This window comes from Bubalus kerabau, chromosome 19 (assembly GCF_029407905.1).
Source record: "Bubalus kerabau isolate K-KA32 ecotype Philippines breed swamp buffalo chromosome 19, PCC_UOA_SB_1v2, whole genome shotgun sequence".
Lineage (NCBI taxonomy): Eukaryota > Metazoa > Chordata > Mammalia > Artiodactyla > Bovidae > Bubalus > Bubalus kerabau.
In genome coordinates, this window is record NC_073642.1 from 9017882 (window position 1) to 9032787 (window position 14906).

Consider the following 14906-nt stretch of genomic DNA (forward strand, 5'->3'; position numbering starts at 1 on the left):
TCTTTCTGTCTTGATAACAGATACCCCAGCTTTGGATAAGCTACTCCATGGCAGAGCTTGGTTAATGTTGATAATGACTACAACTTAGTGAGTGCTGACCATGTACCAGGCAATGAGCATATCTTGTTTCTGATTCTCTGCATAGGCCTTATTCTCAATGATAACTTTGAGGGGCAAAGAGGCTAGCTACCTTGCTTGAACTCACTTTGCTAATGGAACCAAGATTTGCATACAACTCAGGATGTAAAAGTCAACCTTTTTATTTCATCTAGCCTCTTCTTTGCAAAATTTCCAGGAAAAGGGTAAAAGGTCCCTTTTTCTTAGGGCTATTATCCTTGAAGATTTAGTAGTTTGATGTTCTTTCTTTAGTTGGATGCTATATTTTCATTCGTCCACTCATATTCACACACTCATTTATAAATTTGTTCACTCACTCATTCATTCATCTGTTCAATAGGCTTTTTTGAGTCTTTTAGGTGCTGGATTTCATTTGGGGCTGAGACTGAGATGTGACCAGGCTATGATTCTTACTCTCAATCAACTCTGAATATTCATTGGAAGGACTGAAGCTGGCTGAGGCTCCAATACTTTGGCCACCTGATGCGAAGAGCCAACTCACTGGAAAAGACCCTGATGCTGGGAAAAACTGAAGGCAGGAGGAGAAGGGGACAACAGAGGAAGAGATGGTCGGATGGCATCACTGACTCAATGGACATGAGTTTGAGCAAGCTCCAGGAGATGGTGAAGGACAGGGAGGCCTCGTGTGCTGCAGCCCATGGGGGTGCAGAGTCAGACATGACTAAGTGACCAAACAGCCACAGCAGCAGCTGGGCCCCTAGAGTCCATCCTCTCCCCCAGCAGGTGCTCGACTCCCTTTCTGTTCTCTTGTCCCCATCAATTACTGCTTCCCTATGTCTCTTACAAAGAAGGTTAGGTGGCCCTGCCTAAAGAAGCCTAGCGCTTTGGGGGCATAAATAGATTTTTTCCAGACTTTGGCCTGTCACTTGTTCTTAATGGCTTGGGGTTGGTTGCAGAACTCTTCTCCAGCAGGAAAAATGAGCAGGCCTCTCTGATTGTGGGCTCCTGAGACAGCTGGGGTAATTTGAGCAGAAACGGTTTTGCAGCTCTGGGGGAAAATGTAATTCTCGTGTATGAAAAGCATGAACCAGAGTTGCCATGTTCACTTCTTGTTTTTAAACCCCCCATAGGCCAAGTCACATATCTGGGTCAGAGGGTCTATTGATTACCTGTCAGGGCCTGAGGTGCGGGTAATCAATAACACTAACCTACAGGAAAGGTGGCCTTGAATGCAGAAATCCCATCACGTTGACCCACTGTTTCTTTTGGTCTGTAAGTGCTTTGCAAGGAAGCAAAACTCTCCAAACTAGAGCCACAAACCTCCCTGATCCTGACCATGTTCCTTCAAGTCAAGGCTTTAGAAATGCTCCCTCTGAATGAATCAAAGGTGTTTGTTCTCTGGGTCCCTCAGCTCTAAAAACCCCATGGGGTTTGCATAGGGCGGGGTAGGGAAGAGACACATTGCAACAGAATTCCTCAGGAAGAAAGATGAAGAGGGATTTTGTCAGGAGGTCCCTAGGACCATAACCTTGACCTGTTTTTAATGTTCAATCAGGTGCTTAAAGCATAGCATTGAAAAATGCCCGCAGACCCATAGGACTAAGGAAGAGCTCTGTGGTGGAGGAGGCTGGCTTTTCCTGGGTCAGCGTCTGACACACCCTACCCTTTCCTTCTGGAGGGAAGTGTCACCTGGAGCAGGTGCTGGCTTCTTACCACGCTTCTGCCTGGGGGTCGGGTCCAGCATTTGTGTTGAGAAGAGCTGGTGGCACAGCAGCTGCCATGACTCATTTACCCAGCACCCAGTCCCCCTTCCTCCTCCTTCAGGGATCTCACGCCCCAGGGCCAGCTGTGGGCGGCGGAAGTGTGACTGCAGAATCCGTGCGTAGCGTCCCCTAGTGGCTGAGCTGAGTTGCGAGGGGAGCATGTGACCTCTGCTGGCCAATGGGAGGAAAGTCTCAGGGTCCACAAGGGGAAGAGGGGCTCTCTTGTGGGATGAAGAGTCTACCTTCCAGTCCACCTGTTGGATAGCTGCTGCTGGCAGCCACCTTTCAGCTTCCTGGAGACTAGTGTCTTCATGAAGTTGACTATGGACAGCAGAGCACAATCCTCAAAGATATCGTTGAATTGAGAAACCAGTGCTCAACCTAGGCACCCTATTATACAAAGTTATCAATGTTTATATTTTAAAACCAGTTTGAGTCTGCATTGTCTGCTACTTAGAGTTGAAAACATCCAAACTGGGCAGATATCATGGTATAGCTATGATCCTGGATTGGGGTCGAATAATGCTGGTTAACATAAAACCCCACCATCTGGGCCACTGGATGTGGGAAGGGAGTTTGAATTACAGAAAGTCTGAAAAAAAGGTGTGTGTTACCCATAGGGAAGCCAGGGGGACTAATTACAGACCTCTTGATGGGGGGTGTTCCTGGGCGACATTCTGGGCAGCGACCGAGTGTGGGTGTCGGATGCCACAGACCAGGCTGGGCGAGTTGTTCAGAGTTCCACTCTTCACTGGTTTGTCATCCCACGAGTGATAGAAGTCACACGTAATGGTGCTTTACAGTGGTTTCTTCTCTAAAGAACAGCGGAGCCTCAGGTAGTCAGAGACCAGCATTCTAGCACCTTCAGTATCAAGAGCAACTCCTCCCTGGGAGCACAGGGAGAGAATGGAAGCTTCCGAGGGGCAAGGGAGGTAGTGATCCCAGTGCCTCTCACCTGCCCTCCGTAAGCCATCAGTGGGGTCTGCAGACTCCCAACCCCAGGCTTACAGAAAAGTGTGGTCTCCCCGGATGGGGCTCAGAAGTCTGTCTTTTCAGCAAGTGTTCCCAGGAGTTTTTAAAATTAATTAATTAATTATTTTGCAGATAAAGCCTTGGATAATTGCCTTGAGGGTTAGCAGTGACAGCGACAGTAGGAAAGCTGAAGATGACAGGGTCTTTTCTGGAAGGAAGAGGCTAAGAAACTTGACTGAGGGATTAACTGTGTGTGAGATGGAGGGGCAGAGGAGGGAGATAGCACATGTCGTTCCAGAGTGCAATGTGCATGTGTGGCTTGTGTGGTTACAGCACTGTGTACAACATGTATGTGTGTGACTTGTGTAATCATGGAACCACGTACAACGTGTACATGTGTGACTTGTGTAGTCACGGCACCGTGTACAACGTGTACATGTGTGACTTGTGTAGTCACGGCACTGTGTACAACGTGTACATGTGTGACTTGTATAATTACAGCACTGTGTACAACGTGTACATGTGTGACTTGTGTAGTCACGGCACCGTGTACAATGTGTACATGTGTGACTTGTGTAGTCACGGCACCGTGTACAACGTGTACATGTGTGACTTGTGTAGTCACGGCACCGTGTACAACGTGTACATGTGTGACTTGTATAATTACAGCACTGTGTACAACGTGTACATGTGTGACTTGTGTAGTCACGGCACCATGTACAACGTGTACATGTGTGACTTGTATAGTCACGGCACCGTGTACAACGTGTACATGTGTGACTTGTGTAGTCACGGCACCGTGTACAACATGTACATGTGTGACTTGTGTAGTCACGGCACCGTGTACAACGTGTACATGTGTGACTTGTGTAGTCACGGCACCGTGTACAACGTGTACATGTGTGACTTGTGTAGTCACGGCACCGTGTACAACGTGTACATGTGTGACTTGTGTAGTCACGGCACCGTGTACAATGTGCATCTAACTTGGATTTGTCTCTGAGAATGAGAAAGGTTACAGACTAGTTGTGACAGGAGCCGGGGGAATGTGGTGACAGGGTGGACGGTGAGACCCGGGATGGCGAGGTACAGTCCCCGTAGTGGTGATTCTGCCAGTTGGGAATCTGCCCTTGACCCTGTGGCCCTGCGCTTATACAGGATAAGCCCTCCCAGGTGAAGCCTGAGTGGTGGACTCAGCATCTGCTAGGGCCACATTTCTGTAGGGGGAGGAAGAGACTCAAACAGGCTGGCTTCAGGCCCTGCAGCCTCACCCGACTTGCTCTAGAAATGTGAGTCCCCTAGGGAGGCCTGGACTCGGTGGGGCTGGCCAGGTCTGGGAAACAGCATGGGCCCTAACTTACATGGTGCATTTTTTTCCTTCCAGTTTAAAAAAATTGTGGTAAAATACACCTAACATTAAATCGACCATCTCCACCATTTTCAAGTGTCCGGTTCAGTGGTATTAAGTCCCTTCATACTGTTGTACAACCGTCCCCACTGCCCGTCTCATGCCCGCTCCCCTACCCCTGGCCGCCACCATACTTTCTGTCTCTGTGAGCCTGACCTCTATAGGACTGGCATATATTCACTATTGATACTATGCATAGGACAGATAACTAATGCAAACCTACTGTATAGCACAGGGAACTCTACTCACTGCTCTGCTGTGACCGAAATGGGAAGGAAATCCAGAAAATAGGGCATTTATGTGTACATATGGCTGATTCACTTTGCTGTACAGCAGAGATGGACACAGCAGTGTAGAGCAACTATATTCCAATAAAGGTAGCAGAAAAGAGAGAGAAAATAGTACCTGACTATTTCTGCTGTCACACTGATCACTGAGGCCCCCCTCAAACCACCCAGAGCATCAGGCTGCCTCTGAGAGGAAGCCTTCCTGGAGTACCCCGGGGCTCACCCTAGTTCAACTCTGCAGTGAAGACCCAAGGGGATGAATGTCATGGCATCGGAAGCTGAACTTAAACCTGGGTCTGGTTGGGTGAGAGACCGGGGAACCCACCCCATGCTCCTTAGAGACACGCAGAGATTTAATCCTGCATCCTGATAGCCTGATGACCGCCCAGGTGGCAAGTGCTGATGGCAGATTAGGTTAAGTTCGGTTTTGAACTAAAAGCCCAACAAACTTTCCAGTTAGGTCTGAAGTAGCATTTGTTGGGCTTGCCATGAGTCCAGTCACCTTAGAAGTTCCCTTTGCTGACTTCTTGGTGACAAGGCTCTATCTCAGCAGAGAGGGAACATACCCTCAAGTAGACAGGACAAACACGTGGTCTCCAGATGTGGTCTCACAGAGCTGGGGAGGCGTGGGAGCCCCTGCTGGGAGCCAGCTCACATCTGGTGCAGGTGGGGGCCCCACGAGTGAAGTGGAGCGTCTCCATGGGCTCAGCCAGCACCTCCCACCCCTGACCCTCCTGTCTTGCCTCTACTGCCTCTTCCCTGCCCACTGCTGCTGTTTCCTTCAGAGCCTGGTCCACCCATGTAGGAACAAGAGCACTATGACTAATTATAAAATCATTATGTGATTAAACTCAATTAACTTCAAATAACCCTTGAAATTTGCTTAATGTCAGCCCTTGGCCCCACTTGAACTGCTAAATATTGCTCTGCTTTGAAATCCTGCAGAGACGCGCTCTGGTACCTTCAGCTCTGTGGGCCACCTGTGTCTCTGTGTGCGGGGCAGGGGCTGGTGATGGTGGTGAGGGTCCTAGAGCAGATGGCAGGGAGCTTCTGGGGGACAGAGGAGGTGAAGTTGGGGCGCCTGCAGCTCTGCTGGGTGTTAGACCATGAATTGCTGGTTGCGTACCCTGAGGGACACTTTCCCTTGGGCTCTGACAAGTTTATTCAAACCTTAGACTTTGGACTTGGTGCTTCTTACAGGCTGAATTGGGTCCTTTTACCCCCAATCTATATGTTGGAGGCCTGACCTCAGTATCTCAAAATATATTTGACTGTATCTGGAGATAGGTAATTAAGTTAAAACGAAGTCATTAGGGTGGACCCTGTTCCAGTTGGACTGCTATCCTTATGAGAAGAGGTTAGGACACAGACATGCCCTGAAGGAAGAGCCATGAGGTCACAGGAAGAAGGTGGCCATTGACAGGCCCAGGAGAGAGGCCTCAGCAGAAACCAGTCCTGCCTGCACCTTGATCATGGGCTTCCAGCCTCCAAAACTGTTGTGTGAGTAACCAGCGTGTGGTATTCTGTTATGGCAACTTGAGCAGATGAATAAGGACCCTTCACTCTGCTTGATTTGGGCCAACTGTCTTCCAACCAGCCCTGTGTTGGGGGCCAGCAAGTCACCTCATTGGGTGAGGCATCCTGTTAGTCTTTAAGGAGGTAACTGGAGCCCTGATGCGGAGACAGGCACCCCTCATATTAGTTATGAGTAGAAAGATCAAGAGTTGGGAAAGTGATCAGGAGCCTTTCAGCGGGGAGGCCAGCAGCCACCTGGAATCTCAGTACTGACTAAAGGTTAAAACTCAGCGTTCAGAAACTAAGACCATGGCATCTGGTCCCATCACATCATGGCAAATAGAAGGGGAAAGTGGACATAGGGACAGATTTTATTTTGGGGGGCTCTAAAATCACTGTGGATGGTGACTGAAATGAAAAGACACTTGATCTTTGGAAGGAAGGCTATGACAAACCTAGACAGCATATTAAAAAGCAGAGACATCACTTTGCTGACAAACGTCTGTATAGTCAAAGCTATGGTTTTGCCAGTCGTCATGTAGGCATGTGAGAGTTGGACCCTAAAGAGGGCTGAATGCCAAAGAATTGATGCCTTTGAATTGTGATGTTGAAGAAGACTCTTGAGACTCCCCTGGACTGCAAGGAGATCAAACCAGTCAATACTAAAGGAAATCAGTCCTGAATATTCATTGGAATGACTGATGCTGAAGCTGAAGCTACAATATTTTGATCACCTGATACAAAGAGCAGAGGACTCATTGGAAAAGACCCTGATGCTGGGAAAGATTGACGGCAGGAGGAGAAGGGGACACCAGAGGATGAGATGGTTGGATGGCATCACAGACTCAATGGACACGAGTTTGAGCAAACTCTGGGAGACGGTGAAGGACAGGGAAGCCTGGTGTGCTGCAGTCCATGGGGTTGCAAAGTGTCAGACACACTTAGCAACTGAACAACAACAAAAATGTTAGGAGAACAGGGTAGGAAGACACATAAATGACCAAAAGGTACATGAAAAGGGATTCAACATCATTAATTAGCAGAGAGATTAAAATCAAAACTGCAATGAGACGTCACCACACACCTGTTAAGATTGCTGTTTTTAAAAGACAGGAGATAATGAATGTTGGTAAGGATGTAGAGAAAAGGGAACCTTTGGGCACTCTTGGTGAGAATGTAAACTGGTGTAACCACTATGTAGAACAGTATGGCCGTTCCTTAAAAAATTAAAAATAGGACTACCCTATGATCCATCAATTCCACTTCTGGGTATTTATCCAAAGGAAATGAAATCGGGATCCTGAATTCACATTAGCTAAGATATGAAACAACATAAATGTCCATCAATGGATGAAGAGACAAAGAAATTTATAAATGTATGAGTACAATGCAAAATTATTCAGCCTTAGAAAAGGAGTTCCTTCTATTTGCAACAATATGGATGAAACTGGGGGACATTATGCTGAGTGAAATAACCCAGTTGCAGATGTAGAATCTAAAAAGGTTGAATCCATAAACAGAGAGTATGATGGTGATTCCCAGGGGGTGGGGCAGCGGGGGAGAAAGGGAGATGCTGGTCAAGGGTATAAAGGTTCAGGTAGGTCAGATGACTGAGAGCAGGAACAAGAACATGTGAACTGCGTGAAGAGACGGCCAGGTCGATTAGACTGCAGTTATCATCTCACTGTGAGCATGTGAATCCAAACAGCAGGTTGTACACTTCACATGTATACAATTTTTGTTAAAAGAAAAAGAAATGGATCGTCCAGTTCAGTCGCTCAGTTGTGTCCGACTCTTTGCGACCCCATGGACTGCAGCACGCCAGACCTCCCTGTCCATCACCAACTCCCGGCGTTTGGATAAGAACTGACTAAATGCTCAGTGTCCTGGTTTCCTCACCTATAAAATAGGGATGGTTAAGTGTCCACCTCACAGGGTCCTGAGACTTAATTGAATTAATTACAACTTAGAACTGGCTGCCAGAAGTATTAGCAATTGTATTAGTTTTCTGTTGCTGTGTAATAAATGAGTAAGTGAAAGTCACTCAGTCGTGTCTGACTCTTTGCGACCCTGTGGACTGTAGCCTGCCAGGCTCCTCTGCCCCTGGTATTCTCCAGGCAAGAATACTGGAGTGGGTAGCTGTTCCCTCCTCCAGGCGATCTCAACCCAGGGATCAAACCCACGTCTCCTGTGTTGCAGGTGAATTCTTTACCGTCTGAGCCACCACAGAAGTCTGTGTAATAAATGAGCACATACTTAGTGGGTTCACAAGATGCCCTTGTGTTAGCTCACAGTCCTGCAGGTCAGAAGACCTGAGACATCATGGCTGGGTTCTCTGCTCAGGGTCTGACAGATGGAATCAGGGTCTTGGTCAGGCTGAGTTCCCTTATGGAGGTTCTGAGCAAGAATCAGCCTCCAAGCTCAGTCACTTTGTTGTTGCTGAGACACTAAGTTGTGTCCAACTCTTGGCAATTCCATGGACTACAGTGTGCCAGGCTTCCCTGTCCTTCACTGTCTTCTGGAGTTTGCTCAAACTCATGTCCTTTGAGTTGGTGATGCTATCTAACCACCTCATCTTCTGCTGCCTCCTTCTTTTGCCTTCAATCTTTTTTGGCATCAGGGTCTTTCCCAATGAGTTGGCTCTTTGCACCAGGTGGTCAAAGTATGGGAGCTTCAGCATCAATCCTTCCAATGAATAGTCAGGGTTGATCTCCTTTAGGATGAACTGATTTGATCTCCTTGCAGTCCATGGAACTCTCAAGAATCTTCTCCAAAACTACAGTTGGAAGGCATCAATTCTTTGGTGTTCAGCCTTCCTTAGGGTACAACTCTCACATCCATACATGACAACCGAAAAAACCATAGCTTTGACTATACAGACCTTTGTTGGCAAAATGATGTCTCCACTTTTTAATATCCTGTTTAGGTCTGTCCTTGCTTTCCTTCCCAGGAGCAAGTGTCTTTTCATTTCATGGCTGCAGTCACCATCCACAGTGATTTTGGAGCCCAAGAAAATAAATAAAATCTATCACTATTTCCACTTTTCCCCTTCTATTTGCCATGAAGTGATGGGACCAGATGCCATGATCTTAGTTTTTGAATGTTGAGTTTCAAGCTAGAATTTTCACTCTCTTCTTTCACCCTCATCCAGAGGCTCTGTAGTTCCTCTTCGCTTTCTGCCATTAGAGTGGTATCATCTGCATGTCTGTGGTTGCTGATATTTCTCCCAGCAATCCTGAATCCAGCTTGTGTCAAATTCACTTCTTTACCATTGTAGGAATGAGACCCCTGTTTCTTTAGGTTAGCCGTCAGCCAGGGGCTGCTCTCAGCACGTGGGGGTCACCCACATGCCTCACCATGTGGTCCCCTCCACCTTCAAAGTCATCCACTGAGATCTGCCCTTGCGTTGAATCCCTTTCAGGCTTTGAATCTCTTTAGCCAGGGTGACCCCCGCCCTTCCAAGGGACCACATGATTTACCCAGTGTGATTGCCCTTTCTTAAGATCAGCTGATTTGGAACCCGACTTACATTTATGAGACCCCCTCACAGGGGCATCTAGACTAGTATTTGATCGAACATCTGCAAGAGCACATGAGTATATACCATCCCAGAATTTTGCTGGCCACAGCAATACTCGTTATCTTAAATGTATCATTCCAGCTCTATTTGGAGAGCTCCTTTGGGTGAAAGCAGCCTAGTTTGCTTGCCTCTAGAAAAGTCTCCTGCAGATAAGGTTGAAGTGACGTGAAGAATGCATTATCTCCTTGAGTCATTTCTATACACTTTCTACTGACCTACTGGGAAGGGGTCCTCACTCTTTTTTTTTTTTTTTTGGGTCCTCACTCTTTTCCTCTTTTACTCCCAGCTCCTTTCCCCACTTATTGATTACATCCCCCTTCTCCCTCCTTGTAGGGGTTGCTGTACCACGATAAGCAACGATCTTTGCTGAGACTGACCCTGGTGTCCCATAGTCTGGGTGCTCATCCCTCAAGTTAATAGTTGGAGTCATGGTCGGCTGATGGATACAGTGGGAAAGTTTCCAAAGACTCCACTGAAAGACTGTGGCTTCTGTGTAGCAGGTTGGACCTCGGCAAGGTTGGGTGATGCTCCTCTTGGTGTCTGCCGAAGTCCCTCACCTGGTTCTTCAAGAAATGTGTCCCCAACCCTCAGAGGCTGAGGAGCCTGAGAATGTTATCATGTCTGCTCCGAGGGGAGCAAGCAGTTACCATGCTTGGGGACAGTGGAGCCCGATGGGGACTTTGATGATTTTCGCGATGGTTAATTTAATGTATCAGCTTGGAAGGTGTTTTTGGATGAGATTAACTTTTAAATTGGTGGGCTCTGAGTAGAGTGTCTGACTCTTTGTGACTCCACAGAATGTAGCCTACTAGGCTCCTCTGTCCATGGAATTTTCCAGGCAAGAGTACTGGAGTGGGTTGCCATTTCCTTCTCCAGGGGCTCTTCCTGACCCAGGGATCGAACCCGGGTTTCCCACATTGCAGGCAGATGCTTTACCATCTGAGCCACCTGGGAATCCCATAAATTGGTGCTGCTGCCGCTGCTAAGTCACTTCAGTCGTGTCCGACTCTGTGCGACCCCATAGGCAGCCCACCAGGCTCTCCCGTCCCTGGGATTCTCCAGGCAAGAACACTGGAGTGGGTTGCCATTGCCTTCTCCAGTGCATGAAAGTGAAAAGTGAAAAGTGAAAGTGAAGTCGCTCAGTCGTGTCAGACTCTTAGTGACCTCATGGACTGCAGCCTACCAGGCTCCTCCATCCATGGGATTTTTTGGGCAAAAGTACTGGAGTGGGGTGCCATTGCCTTCTCCAATGCATGAAAGTGAAAAGTTAAAGTGAGGTTACTCAGTCGTGTCTGACTCTTCGCAACCCCATGGATTGCAGCCTACCAGTCTCATCCGTCCGTGGGATTTTCCAGGCAAGAGTACTGGAGTGGGTTGCCGTTGCCTTCTCCGTTGAATTGGTGGGCTCTGAGTAAAGAAGGTTGCCGTGCATGGTGTGGGTGGGCCATGCCCAATCAATTGAAGGCCAGGATAGACCAGGAAGACTGGCATCTCCAAACCAAAAAAAAAAAAAAAATTCTCTAGCAGACTGTCTTTGGCCTGGAAATGCACCATTGGATTTCCAGGTCTCTGCCTGCCTGTCTGCAATGCAGAAGTGGACTCCCCAGCTTCTGTGACTCTGAGCAAATTCTGTGTAATAAATCTGTCTGTCCCAAGGCACCTCCTGTTGGTTCTCTTTCTCTGGAGAACCCTGATTGGGGCAGATATTTTTATCAGATCTGCTGTTTTCTCCCTCCATTCAGTGGTGTCGCACATTCTAGTCCTCAAGCCTGGGAGCTAGTGGCCGCCTTTCTCTGTCACCTGCCCTCCCCAACCCCTGCTCAGCCCCCAGTCTTGGCTGAGCCCCCTCTGAATGTGTCAGCTGTGCCTGCTCTCCTCTGTTTGTAATTCTCTCCCTTGGGCCTTAATATCTTCTTGGCTAAAGACCTTTTAAGTTGTTTTACTGGTGTCTTTACTTGCAACTTAACCCTCTCATTCTCTGCAGAGATACTGTCCCCAAACATGGCTCACCGCATGCCACTTCCCTCCTTAGATTGGTTCACATTCTGGCAACAATTACCTTTCCAGTTTCCTGTCCTGACCTTCTCACTTCCCTACCACTGACTTAGGTGACCTTGTTCATGCCCCATGACCTCACTCAAGGCCACCTCTCCAGTGGGAGGCTTTTCCAAAGTCTCTGATAGTGTTTTCTTTTTTTTTTTTTTGAACACACAAGACTTGGGGGTGTGGTCTAGACACGACACGGTTTTCTCTCCATTTCCTGCCTCACCTGGACTCCGTGAGCTCACCAGCCACTCTAAAGCAATGGAACGTCTTGCAGTGTTGACAGCAAGCAGGGCTTCCACGCAGGACTGAAGACGCTCAGTCCTGAGCAAAATCCAATGCTGTGAATCAGAGTCAAGTTAATAGCTGTCTCCTCCAAGTACCAGGGCCGGCTGCTTGCCCCATCGTGTGGGGGACAAGAGCACCTCGCTTGCCTTCCCTGTTGCCTTGGCCCCCGGTTTGCTGTTTCTGCTAGAGCGTGGCGAGAGAGTGGGAAGGAGCTAACAACAGCTTTGCCTGATGCTTCGGTCAGTGTGAGCGTCATAACCCACAGCGAAGGGGGCTTAAATATTAGAAATCTATTTCCTCACAGTTCTGGAGGCTGAAGTCCAAGACCAAGGTGCCACCAGGGTCTGTTTCTGCTGAGACCCCTCTTCCCGACTTGCAGGCAGCCACCTCCTCACTGCTTCTCACATGGCAGAGGAAGCTAGCCCTCTGGAGTTTCTTCTTGGGTACTAAGTTGCTTCAGTCATGTCCATCTCTTTGTGACCCCATGGACTATAGCCCACCAGGCTCCTTTGTCCGTGGGATTCTCCAAGCAAGAATACTAGAGTGGGTTGCCATGCCCTCCTCTAGGGGATCTTCCTGACGTAGGGGTCGAACCCATGTCTCTTACATTTTCTGCACAGGCAGGCAGGTTCTTTACCACTAGCACCACCTGGGAAGTGGCATTAATCTCATCATAGGGACTCCACCCCCATGGCTTCATCTAAAACTGTCTCCCAAAGGGCCCTTCTCCAAATATCATCACACTGGGGTAGGGCTTCCACACGTGCATTTGCCGGGGACATGATTCAGTCCATAGCCCTTGCCACTGGGAGATGTTAGCCGCTCTCTGGATGTAGCTCCTTTCAGAGCTGCCTCTCCTTCATCCTGCCGCTGTGGGTCTTCAGAGGCTAAAGCCCCTGTGAAGAGGGGGTACTTCCCTCCAGCTCTTGCCCCCTCCTCAGGTCCAGTTTCTCTAGCTGTCCCCCTGCACAGACCTCTGTGTGGTATCGTCCCTTGAACAATGTTACCAGGACAAGCTCCCACTTGTGGATTCTTGTCTGGATCCTTAACTCACCTGTGGAGGGAAGACCCTCTGCTTTGGCTTCAGCCTCTCTCCTGATCCCTTAGGCATGAGCCAGACTCAACCCCATGCATCCTGTACTCCAAAGCAATCCAAGCATCTGCTCAGAGCACCTCATTGAGAGAGAGACTGAAGCCTCAGCGAGGTCAGCGCCTGGGATCCTGTTTCATTTGTCGGAGGCCACAATGCCACCCCCAGCTTGGGCCGGCCGTGCCGGCCTGTGATCTTCCACACGTCCACGTTCACCTGTCCTCCTCTGCAAGCCCGAGTCCACATGGTCTTACTGCTGCTGAGTGGACCACATCGACCTGCTTTGTCTTGTGGTCCTGCTTCCTAAGAAAGATGACCACTGGTTTCCGCCAGACCTTAGGAGGGTTAATTTCTTATCTGGCACCTGGATTTTGCCCTGTTGAGCCCCGCTGTGGCTGGGGCCACAAGACCACCAGCCTAAACATGGCTACTGGAGCCACAGGTGGGGTGGGATGTGGACAGGCCCTCTGGAACATGCTTCCTGCAGCCTGGAGCTGGATTGTATTTTCCTGGACATCCAGTTCCTGGCGTCCGGCCTATCACTTTGCTTGGAATAGGTACATAGTTTACCAGTGAGAAGAATGTACATCTTTGTTGAAAAAGATGTGCTTGCTTGTTTCCAATGCCCCCACAGCACCTTGCAGCATGCTTTATGAGACTGAAGTGCTTAATAAATATTTTTGACTGATGCGCTGGGGAAAAGGTGGTCCAGACATGCCTTCTGGAAATGTCCAATAAGCCCCATTATTTCTTTTTTGCAGTCAGTGAAATGGACCTTTTGGCATTAATTCCGAAAGGGCAGTAAACAAAGATGGCTGTATAATTTTATTGTCTCTCATCCTCGTCGGAGCCGACTTCCTCGCCTCCATCTGCAGCTCTGCCTCATTGCGTCTGGGTTCACCTCTAGCACAGCTGTTGGATCACGCTAATAGCCCCTGGATCTTCATTTTAAACAATAATGTTTGTTTCCAGAATAATTGAGTTCAGCAGGGACACAAAGGGTGTAGAACACTTTATAACACTTGCTATGAAAAGGGGAAATCAAGAATTTGCTTGATGGCATTTAGTTCAGGGAACACAATTTGTCAGAACTGTCTTAATCTACTTACATTTTAGTGATTCGGGGCTGGGGGAAAGAGCCTCAGACGTAAAATTCCAGGAGCACTTCTGGCAAAGCCTGCCGGTTTAATTCAGATGTTAAATATTTTCAGGAGGGTCAAGCTCTCAAGGCCCAGAATGTTTTGTCTTTTGAGTGAAACTAGCTCAAATAAAACAGAGATAATCAGTAGCCCCAACCTGGGATACACTTCACCGTAGAAGGGTCAGAGGTCCCAATTTTACAGGAAACTAATGTTCCAGCTCTGGGGCTCTGAGAAAAGAGTTTGAAATGTGAATAATTTCATTATGTAAAATGCAGCTTAAGAAAATCTTTGTTCCTGGAAAATAGATGCTTTATTTAAGGTTGATGAAGTTGGAACTCTATCTGTCTGCAATTTGCCCAACCTAGATGAGTGGACATTCCCACCAAGGAACTGTGCAGAGTGACTTTTCCGAAGGGGCCCTGCCGTGTTTCCCAGCTTGTGTTCAGTTGTTCAGTTGTGTCCGACTCTTTGTGACCACATGGACTGTAGCCCACCAGGCTCCTCTGTCCATGGGATTTTCCTGGCAAGAATACTAGAGTGGGTTGCCATTTCCTCCTCCAGGGGATCCTCCTGACCCAGAGATTGAACCTGTGTCTTCTGTATTGCAGGCAGATTCTTTAACGCTGAGCCACTGGGGGCTTTCCGTATTTCCCAGTGTCCAGGGCTAACCACCAGGAATGGGTGGATGTTTGTCGGCTCCTAGGTCTTAGGGAGCAAATCTGTAGGTTCCTGGAGACAAT